The 11998-nt window shown below is 39.8% G+C and overlaps 1 pseudogene; it reads left to right on the top strand.

Annotated features, from left to right (window-relative positions):
• The first annotated feature begins 1459 nt into the window (after positions 1-1459).
• Positions 1460-1579, top strand: LOC129904611 (5S ribosomal RNA; annotated as a pseudogene).
• Positions 1580-11998: the final 10419 nt, after the last annotated feature.

Below are 11998 nucleotides of genomic sequence, written 5' to 3' on the forward strand. Positions count from 1 at the left end.
GGGAAAATTCCCCTCTATTGCAATAACACATACTTTCATCACCTTAAGAGTTTCAGAAGTTGGAATTGCCTATAGACATAGGGAATAGGTACAGATACTTGTGTTTCATTTCCTCTTCATCTTCCCAGGCCATTTCTTCGTGATTCTCACTTCTCCACAACACCTTGATGGAAGTTACATCCTTAGTCTGCAATCTTGTAATCTACCAATCCAGTATGGCGATAGGTTGCTCTTCATAGGATAACTCTTTTGTGACCTGGATATTATCTACGGGATATACTCGAGATGGATCACCAATGCACTTGTGAAGCATTGATACATGGAAGGCTGGATGTACTACTTCCAGATCCACCAATAGGTCTAGCTCGTAGGCAACCTTGCCTATTTGGCGAAGGATCTGGTAAGGACCCATATATATCGGACTTAGCTTCCCTTTCTTGCTAAACCTCATTACTCCTTTCATGGGTGACACCTTTAAAAATACCTAATCGCTCACTTGAAATTTCAAAGATCGATGTCGATTGTCTGCATATAGCTTCTATCGACCTTAGGCAACTAATAATATCTCCTGAATAAGGTTTACCTTCTCCACAGCCTGTTGGACCATGTTTGGGCCTATTAGTTGTGTTTCGCTAACATCAGACTAACCAATGGTGACCTATACTTTTTGTCATATAAAGTCTTATATGGGGCCATCCAAAGACTGGAATGATAGTTAATATCATAAATAATCTTGATAAGTAGTAGGCAATTGTCCGAGCTACCTTTGGAGTTAACCGTATAGGCCCACAACATATCTCCTAGTGTTTAGCTAGTAAGCTTAGTCTGTCCATCGGTCTGAGGGTACAATAGTGTATGAAGACTTGTCTGTGTTCCCAATCTCTTTGTGGGCTGATCTTCAGTAGTTAGCTGTAACTCGGTCTCCTTGATCTGAGACAATAGCTATGGGAACTCTGTAAGATCTCACCATTCTCTTGATCTATAATTTTATGCAATCTCGGCTGAGCAGGTAGTCCTTGATTGAAGGAACACATGATGATATTGTTAGTTTGCGGATGATATTTCATATACCATTATCCGTCCATAGAGTGCAAAATTAGTTTTATAGCCAAGGTCATATTGTGGAATCTTCGACCTTGTGTATTACTTCTTTCCTTCTTTAGACGACATCAACTGGTACCCTTACCTTTTGGGTTTTGCTTTTTTCCCATCAAAGTTGGCTGCCAAGTAGTGTCGAAATTCCCCCATACAATGGCCTATATATCCATTCCGTGGTTTTCCTATCATTAACTGGTATTATATTGAAGAACTGTGGCATACAAGTGCGCCATCTGTTAGTAATCAACTAATCCTGCTTGTTTTGCTTAAGTCCTTTTTACAATTCCCTTAACGTAACTTATAACACTCTAGGTACATAATCTCATGCCGTTGCCTCGCCACTAGTTTGAATTCCTCCATCTCATGCGATCATACCAATACTAATGCACCAGATCCCACTAAAATTTTGAAGTTAAGCGTGCTTGGCCGAGAGTAGTACTAGGATGGGTGACCCCCCCAGGAAGTCCTCATGTCACGTTTCATTGCAATCCTTGAAATAATGTGCAAGGCACTCAACTTATCCCAAGATTTACCTTAGCGTCGTCTTACTAGTCTTCACGTTTTGCCTTGCCCTTTCCTCTTTTATCTTACAACTGGTATCGGGGTAGGTCTTTAGTTTCACCATGACCATGTCCTTTTTGGTCATTTAATTTAACTTCTCTTTGTATTTCTCTATAATAAGTCCAAAATATCATAACCCCCTTTTCCTCATGTACTCTTCCGCTTGGTCTTATGTTGTATATATATATATATATATATATTCGTAAGTTGCACAACTACTTTTATACAACCGGTATGAGGTAGACACAATCTTTTTTTTTCTTGGTCCATCTTGCTTTACATATCACTTCCACACTAGAGCTTGCTTGCGCTAATGCTATTCTGTCCTACCCCTTTTTCTCTTTCTTTTTTTTCCTTTGGGTACTCCTTGGTCTCCTCATTTCCTTACCATAGGAGATTTTATATTCTTTCTCCTTGCTACCTGTATGTCACATTCCGGTGGACAACAACTCTGTTGCCATGTCTTAATCTTTACTCAACCATGGCCTTACTACCCTTTACACGGTCCTTAGATCACTCCGTCTTACTCTCTTATTGTGTTTGCCCCTTTTTGTAAGCACTCATCCATTAGGGTCTCTGCTAATGGTTCTCCACACGGTCTTATATATCATGGCTTCTACCCATTTATCGCTGGCCTTTAGTCCTTGTTAACTCGAGCCAGCATGGGATCTCACTTGAAGTTTAAGAGTTCCTGTTAACATATGATAGTGTCAGTCGACTTCATCTCACACTTATATTTATCTTGTCTACTTCCCCATTTTAAGGTATACCCATGTCATCCTCTATTTATTTTCAACTGTTCATACGTATATGATTCTGTTCCAACACATTTAATATATTGCACCATATCTACACCTTCTGTTAGATCATCTATACTTTAGGTTGCCCCTGTAAGAAACCTTAATACAACCATGGGGTGCTTAGAATTCTCGATAACTAGTACCCAATCTAGTCCAAGTATGGGTACTCAAGCCATATAATTAATGTAGTAGTTTCTCTAGAGCCACATTCCTTTCTTGCCCACCAGTGATTAACTAGCGCTCCTAATTATTTCAACTTCTCCATTTGGAAGTACTTGTACTCCAGTGACCCGTGTTTCTAGCTCTACTATAACACAATCTTCAACCCAGTGGATACCACTTGTTCTCCTTAATGGACTCGCAATGTATCAATGGTTTTGGAGAGCTACCTCCCTCATCCTTGAGGGGTCTTTATATTTTCCACGGCGGAATCACATATCCACAATACTTCTTTATATCTCATAAGCTTTTATCCTTGTCAGGTACCCGAGGTTAACTTCCAATTCTCCTCAGTCTAATGTCAATTTTTACTTTAATACTGGTCTTATCTTCTCGCCTTGTCATACTACACCTTCAGTTCTTAGCTATCTATTCCCTTTTTATTCAAAAAAGAAATTCGGCAGAGTTTCCTCTATATTCCTTACTATCCCAAACCAACACTCAGGAAATACCAAAAATGCCATGCAAGGCCAACGTATAATACATCCATATTATATCATATCATAGCCACAATGCCTCATAGGGATAATATATACATATGTTTGTAATATCTCATATCCCAGCCGTATAGGGATTCCTACATTAGGCCGAAACAAAAATGACAAATAGTACCATATATCTAGCAAAAACTATACTTATCACTCCCCTACCTGTAGTCGATCTATTCCCAGTTCAAACTGGTGCCCTAGGAGGTAAAGTATGCTCCCCATCTCTATCTGGCTGCCATTTGCTTGTTTGTCCCTCATCGTCTTCCTTGATTGAATCCAAAAGACATCAACAGCCAGTTAATTCCTGGTTCACCGACGACCAATATAGAGGGCTCGAATTTACCATAACACTTACCGTAGGAGCCGGCCTGACATAGTGCTCTATCATAAGAACTGCTGGCGTGGCTTCTAGAACCACTTCCCCGGTCATCAACTGCTTTAGGGACTCTATTGTTGGGCCCTCCGAGGGATTAGTCTCTTTGACATAATCAGGGTCTTCGGAGGGATCAGTCTCAATCGAATAACTGGGGCTCCGCCTGCTTGGTCTTGGAGCCTGAGGTCCCATGTATACCCTGGGGGCCTTCTTTATACCCCCTCTGCTGTCTAGAGTTGGTCTCTTCATTTTTCACCTCAACCTATACCCACCTGCAAGAAAGGAGGTCAGAAACAAGTTTCCCTTAGAGGTATTATCGTACCTCTAGTAGTCCGTTAAGGAGGGATTATCCTAATAGAACAGCTCTATCGCACGATCTAAAACAAGAAAGAAAGATAACATCCTAAATGTCCTAGAACCTACTTCTTATAGATGTGGTACACCACACACTGATAAACAAGACTCTGCTAGACACGGTCCGTAGACATTCCAAGGAAACACCGCTCTGATACCACTTTTGTCACGACCCAACCCTATAGACTGTGATGAGTATCCAGTTTGGGCACCCATAATAGCCTACGGGGTTGGGTCGTGACAATAATATCCTATAAATATCCTAACAAGTCAATTTTCACAGTTAAGGTACATTCACATAGCATTTTTCAAAATTTTCAACTGAGGGTCATTTTTATTCAATTTAAAGAATCAAACTTCATAGGATACTACATACTTCTATAGGATCTTGTATTTACAATGAAAACAATGTAAGCATGTGAGTTCTATAAGATATTATACTTGAGAAAAAAGAAACATGGTAATAAAATATCCCACGAAGCCAGGATGCCTCACCTCCCATCAAAAAGTTGTGCATTGTCCCCAATGTATGTCAAAACTCTAAAAAGTAAATACAAGGAAGACGACATATGACACCATAGGCGTTAGTCGGAGGCTCAAACCTGGTATTAGCGGTGGCCTGTATGCTCAATAATATGGGCTCACCCAAAGGGTGATCACCCATAGCAGGACTGAGTGTGCCAAAAAGCACCTCACTAGTAGTAGTCTCTATCATTGGGATATCAGAAGTCTAGGCTGGAGCTACTCCACTCACCAAAGCTCCAACCTACGCGGCCTCAACCTGCTATCACTCTTTTTTTTCTTGCTTTCTTTCTTCCCATTATGGGGCCCGTGCTGCCTTCCAAAGGACCTTGTCCCCAGCCTTCTCTATATCTGGAGGACTCGATCTATCACTACGTTTCTTACCCTTGACTTTTTTATTGGGTTCAGACGCTGGAACTATTCCCTCTACCTCATCAAGTTTCATGGTCTCTGTAGGGGTAGAGAATAGCTACATCAAAGCATTAGTAGCTATAGGAGGGGCAACAGTGGAAGACTTCTCTCTCAACTCTTACAAGTCAACACGCAGTGTTGCCAACTGAGCCTTTACGGACTTGACCGCTAAAGTACCCAAGCTATTAATCCGCTCTATGAGGTGGGACTCTAAGCCATCTACGCGACCCTATAAGACAGTAATTTCCTGTCTAAGGTCACTGTGAAGTGGGGCCTCTGCCTGTTGTACTTGTGTCTGGACCACCTATGAGAGACGCTTAATGACGTGGTCTAGTAATGCCCTCATCAGATGCTGATCAGCTACCAAATAGGAAAGGAATTCATATGACATAATTGCTATTATCCCAATACATACAGCTGTCGAAGAGGGTCAGCTCTTACTGTTGGGCTGGTCAAAAGTCTTGCCGGTAGGTGGGGTAGTAGAGACCCCCTCTAATATAAAGTGGTTGGTGGTGGACCTGATGTGATAGTGAATAGGATGACTGCTCAGGATGTATTAACCTTATAAAGTGGGTTATCGACATCCTTAATCAATGCAATATTCATGGACTTAGTAACTATGGTTCGCTGATCTATGAACCGGCTAATAGGGACTCCAACATTGATGCACAATCTGTGAATCAAGCATGGAAAAGACATCCCAACTTTTTCATTAAAGACAGTCTCAAATTTTGATCGTAATCAAATGACCCATATTTAAAGCATACCCAGCCATAATGCAAAAGGCCAATGATGCCTGAGACAAAAGGAGGGTATAATCATTAACTTTCGATCTTAAATGGGTACGAACCACATCTCACTAGAATTTTGCCATGAAAGTCAGGGATGCCTTGGAAATCAATTATCTCGAGTTCGTCTCCCAAGATGCCTTAGCACCTTATATTGCTAATATGATGTGATATCCTTCTAAGAATGTCAGCCTCGGAGGTAGGATTCTTTATATGCTCCTCATTCGTAACCAAATAGTGCCTTTTTCTCATATAGCCATGTTGGATGTGGAGCATAATCTGGACCATGCAAGAACCAGAGGATAGTGGACTCCGAAATGTCAACCCGAGCACCCCTAATATGGATCTCTTCCAAAGGTGGCATCTTTAAAGCTAACTCCTTCTTTTTCTTCCATGAGAATTGGCAAGTGATGGAGTTTAATAAAGTGGCAGCATAGGAGAAATATAATTCCTATGTTAGCCGCTCACTCTAGTAGACAGGTGGTTTACTTATCAATTCAAACTAGTGGCAGTTGAACACATCTTTGATCTCATTTACTGATGATAGCCTTTTGGTGATAACATGAATCTTTGGAATTATAACTCGTGTGATGAGTCAGCTGGAACATTTGGACAGGCCATTGTCAAAGATTTTTTGGGACTATGACACAATCCACCTAATCTTCGAGAATTCCATAAGGGCTCTTTGGGTGATCAGATTAAATTCCTTAACAACCATAATTTTTTCAATGTTGTCTTTACTCTCAGCTTCTTATTTACCATTGTCAGAGCCACTAGCCTCATCTCTAAACTTCTCCTCCTCAACATTTTCCTTATTTCCCAAACTTGTTGCCTCCTCTTTAGACTGGAAATGTGCGGTTTCATTTTTGGCCTCGACAGAGGCTTTAGATTTATGGTACGGGGTGGGTGAGGAGATATAGCGTGGTGCATTGTATTTCAAAACCACTAGATGCCTTATTTACCGACTCATGATCCAAATTGTTAGCCAATTCCTCAGATGTTGAGTCATGTATTCATGACAGGAGAGTCATTTCGTTTGGGTCTCATTGCACTTGTAGAGGACATAAATAGTTAGAATTTACCGAAGAAAATGCAATGAATTTAATGGGTACTAAAACTTTCCTAAAATTATACAAACATGGCACTGTCCCTTATGAATGACGTCGCTCAACCCACCGTTGGGCAATCACACGCAAACTCGGATTTAAAAACTTATTTTTGGTGTTTTCCAGTTTTTTAGTTTTTTTGTATTTTTTATATGGGTGTTCTTCATGAGCCTTAAGAGTTACACGACCCGTGGATGGTATCATGAAGAGGTTCTAGTGATCAAGTGCAGGGAACTTATGGAAAATTTCTCCAAGTGTTGGATTACGGTTGACTTCACATTCCATGAAGAGGTCTATGATCTGTGAAGCCTCCCGTGGTCCTTTACTTAGAAAGTTTTTCTTGTGTTCCCATTTTGAGGATAACATGCACTTACCATGGACCCTGGAGTGCAGTACCACCCGTGGAAGGGCCTTCGTCCCTAGGCATTTTAGTTCAACAATAGTGCTTCCATCCTGGCCTCTCAACAAGGGTTTAATCCCATAATTTCAATCATATTAGGCACGCACACATTGAACTCAACCCCAACAAATATATTACAAAAATTTTGAGCCCTAGCCATTAATCACAAAATTCTTTAATGAGTTCATGTAGTAGACTTTCTTAAACCCTTCAAATTAACCAGAAAATGCATTCCAAGGCTCTAAGATGGGATGAGTATCGATTTAGACACTCACTAGATGATTAGATTTCAGTTCAACAATGGTGCTTTCATCTTAGCCTCTAAATAAGGGTTTAATCCCAAAATTTCAATCATATTAAGCACACACACTTTAAATTCAGCCCCAACAAATATATTACAAAATTTTTCGAACCCTAGCTAATAATCACAGAAGTCTTTAGTGAGTTCATGTAGTAGACTTTCTTAAACCCTTCAAATTGACATGAAAATGAATTCAAACTCTTTGAGATGGGATGGGTGTCGATTTAGACACTCACAAGATGATTAGATTTCAGTTCAACAATGGTGCTTCCATCCTAGGCTCTCAACAAGGGTTTAATCCCCCAATTTCAATCATATTAAGCACACACATATTGAACTTAGCCCCAACAAATATATTACAATTTTTTTGAGCTTTATCCAATAATTACAGAAGTCTTTAGTGAGTTTATGTAGTAGACGTTCTTAAACCCCTCAAATTGACCGAATAATGCATTCCAAGGCTCTAAGATGGGATGAGTATCAATTTAGACACTCACAAAATGATTAGATCACTTTAAAATTAGGAGATGGTTTGAAAATCATCAGGGGGGTTTCAAATTTTGGAGAAAGGATGCAAAATGACTCATATCTTACGAAGGATTAGGTAAAACCCCAATTTCAATTTGGGATTTGAGATGTGGGTAAAACCAGGTCAGTTCCTATTTTAAGTTGGCCGACTTAGGTTCCACAGCTCATGAGCATTACTCATAAATAGTCCATGGGCCCTGACTCCCTTTGTGATATGAAGCTTAGAGAAAATCCAAGAAACTTACCTAGGGTTCATGGGTAACTAAACGATTAGTGAAAGTTATCACATACCGTAAACCCATCTGTGAACCTGGAGCCTTATAATCCTGGTGCTTTCACGCCCACACCATGGGCTGTGGTGCACTACACAATCCATATAGTGCCCCATGGTTATGTGCGTTAGGTCAGTTTTCTGAGATTTCTCCTTTGTTGGATTTCTGCACTCACAAAACACACTGTGACACTATAAAAACTTCAAAAATAAAATTAAGCCTAACTATTACAAGTACAATCCTTGGGTTGCCTCCTAAATAACACCTAATTTAATTTCATGGCACGATGCGGGTCATTCGACTACTCAGACTTCGTAAAGCTTCCCCATGGGTTGCCTTCCTAGAAATGCCTGATTTAACATTGTGGCATGATGCAAGTTCCTTGATTACTCAGACTTCATCAAGTTGGAGATCTTCAACTATCTTTGGTTCTTCCTTCACTCTGAAGTGCAACTTCACATACTGCCCATTCAGTTTGAACATATGACCATCTTGTACCTAAAATTCTTTCTCACCATGTAGAAATACACATGCTAGGGTAAAAGGGGAAAACTATTTCGACTTCAACTTGCCCAAAAACAATATTAGTCTGTAGTTGAACAACAACATCAAGTCATCAGACTAGAACTCATCCATCTAATTAGTCTTCTCTAACCTCATATTGGCGACTTTAACCCAATTCAAATTCAACTTCTTAAGTGCAAACAATGCCTTGTGCTATAACTCTATACAAAAATGACATGTATTTCCAAAAACTAATTGATATGGTGACATACCAATAGGGTTTTTAAAAGATGTCCGGTATGTCCACAGTGCATCATCCAGCTTCCTAAACCAGTCAGTTCTGTTTGCATTCACAGACTTGGCCAATATCTCCTTAATTTCTCTGTTGGACACTTCAACTTGCCCTCTTGATTGAGGATGATATTGGGTAACCACTTTGTGCTGCTTCACACTGTATTTGGATAATAGAGTCTGGAATATCTTGTTGTAAAAATGGGATCCACCATCACTGATGATTGCTTTGAGAGTGCAAAATCTAGAAAATATGTTCTTCTTTGGAAAATCGGCTACACTCTTTCTCTCATTGTCGGCCAAGGTAACTGCTTCAACCCATTTAGAGATATAGTTAACTATAATCAGAATATAATTCATCTCATATGAACTCACAAATGGTCCCATAAAGTTAATGCCCTAAACATTGGGGTCATTGGTAACTCTAGGCGCCCTTGATATTGCACCTTGCCTCTGACATTTGTTGCAACTCTTCACCAGATCATATGCATCTCTATAGATGGTGGGCCAGTAATAACCGCATGAAAGCCCTTTTTGAGTTGTTTGGGCTCCACTATGATGTCCACCCACTGGGAAGAGTGACAAGCCTCAAGTATACTCAGTATCTCAGCTTTTGACATACACCGCCTGATCAGATGGTCAGCACATATTCTAAAAAGATAATGCTCATCCCATGTAAGAACGTATTTCTCTGCTTGAATGTTAGATCCTCGTGCATCATATCACTAACCAAATAGTTGGCAAAGTCAGCATAGCAAGGAATAAGGTCAAGAATAACGGTTAATTCCTGCTCATATGGGAATAACTCATCAATCTCAAGATCATCCCCATCTCTTTTCTCATCTTCTAACCTCAATAAATAGTATGCTACCTAATTTTCATAGCCCTTTATGTCCTTGACTTCAAAGTCAAACTCCTATAGCAAAAGAACCCATCTGATCAACCTTTCTTTGCATATTTTTTTCGCTATTAAGTACCTCAGAGCTGTATGGCCAGTGTGTAGTATCACTTTTGTACCAAAAATGTACGCTCTAAATTTCTCAAAGGCATAAACAACTATTAATAGCTCATGCTTAGTGGTAGTGTAATTCTTTTGGGCTACATTTAGTGCCTTTCTTGCATATATTATATGGGGTGAAATATCTTATCGCGCTTTTTCCCTAGCATAACCCCCAAAGAAACATAACTTGCATTACACATCATCACACATTATCTCGTATGGTATAGACTAGTCTGAAGCAACACACACTGGTGTTGAAATCCATTTCTCTTTTAGACACTCGAATGCTTTTATGCATGGCTCATCAAAATAGAACTTCACCTCCTTCTCCAAAAACTTGCAAAAGGTTTATGCAATTTTAGAGAAGTCCTTGATAAAACATCTGTAGAAGCCTGCATGCCCCTAGAAACTTTGAATATCCTTAACAGATATAGGAGGGGGGAGCTTCTCAATAAACTTAATCTTTACTTTGTCCACCTCCAGGCCTTTCTCAGAAATCTTATGGCCTAATACTAAACCTTCTTTGACTATGAAATAGAACTTTTCCCACTTAAAAACTAGGTTGGCCTCTTCATATCTCGCAATGCCCAACTAATATTGAACAAATAGTCATCGAAAGTATCACCTACCATACAAAAGTAATCCATGAATACCTTCAGAGTATCCTCCACCATATCTGAGAAGATAGATATCATACACCTCTAGAATATGGCGGGTGCATTGCATAGTCCAAATGGCATGCGCTTGAACGCAAAAGTGCCATAGGGACATATAAAGGTGGTTTTCTTGATCCTCCAGTGCTATAGAAATCTGATTATAGCTAGAGTATCTATCTAGGAAGCAATACCAACCTTACATGCTAGATTATCTAGCATCTAGTCCATGATAGGGCTAACCCACCTGCTATATGAAATCGAATAAACCACTATTGCATCAACCCACTTGATAATTTGCATCGGTATCACCTCTTGCATAAGTGGATTTAATCTCCACTAGTGCTCAATGGTAGGAATACAATCCTCATATAACAGGGTTTTATGAATTCAAATGCTAGGGGGTATACCTATGGTGTCAGCAATGGTCCAACCAATTACTTTCTTATACCTCTGTAAGACCTCAACAAGTGCTCTAACCTACTTTTTATTCAAATTTGCAGCAACAATGATTGGTAAAGTCTTATTCTCACCCAGAAACACATACCTCAATTGACACGACAACTCTTTCAGCCTAAGTACAGGTAGCTCCTCAATGGATGGTTTGGTGGGAGGAGTTGGTCTATTCTTTATGTCGGGGTCTAGATTTTTAGGAGCATAAGAGTGTGATCCTATGCCCTTCAAAGAATTTACTGTCTTGTCATACTTCTCTAAGCTATCACCCTCAAAATTCATTATCATAGAAGCCAAAGTCTTAAAAGTGAAGCATTTCTAAATAGATACCTCTATGACCGCTTCATCATCTACATTAATCACGAACATCATAGTTATGTCTCTAGGTTGCTTCTTCAATTTGCAGACAATGAACTTAACTTCTTCGTTATTTAGCCTGAAGATAAGCTTACCACTTTCCATATCTACCAAAGCTCTGCCTATGGAAAACAATGGCCTTTCCAAAATTATAGGAACTTCAAAGTCCACCTCGCAGTCCAGGATGACAAAATCAGAAGGGAATATAAACCTATCAACTCTCACCCACACATCACATAGAATTCCTATAGGGCTCTTCACTGATCGATCATCCATCAACAACTTTATTGTAGTCAGTTGGGGGATCCCAAGCCCAACTATTTATAGATCTCTAGTGATACAAGATTTATACTTGCTCCCAAGTCACACAAGCTCCTTGCAAAGTTAAATTTAATAATGGTGCATGAAATGGTGGACGCACCTGGATCCTCTTTATTCTCAACCAATGACCTTGTAGCAATAGAACTATAATGGTGTAGGTTATCAGCTGGATCAAAATTCAATGTTCGCTTCTTTGTA

Source organism: Solanum dulcamara, chromosome 1 (assembly GCF_947179165.1).
Source record: "Solanum dulcamara chromosome 1, daSolDulc1.2, whole genome shotgun sequence".
Classification (NCBI taxonomy): Eukaryota; Viridiplantae; Streptophyta; class Magnoliopsida; order Solanales; family Solanaceae; genus Solanum; species Solanum dulcamara.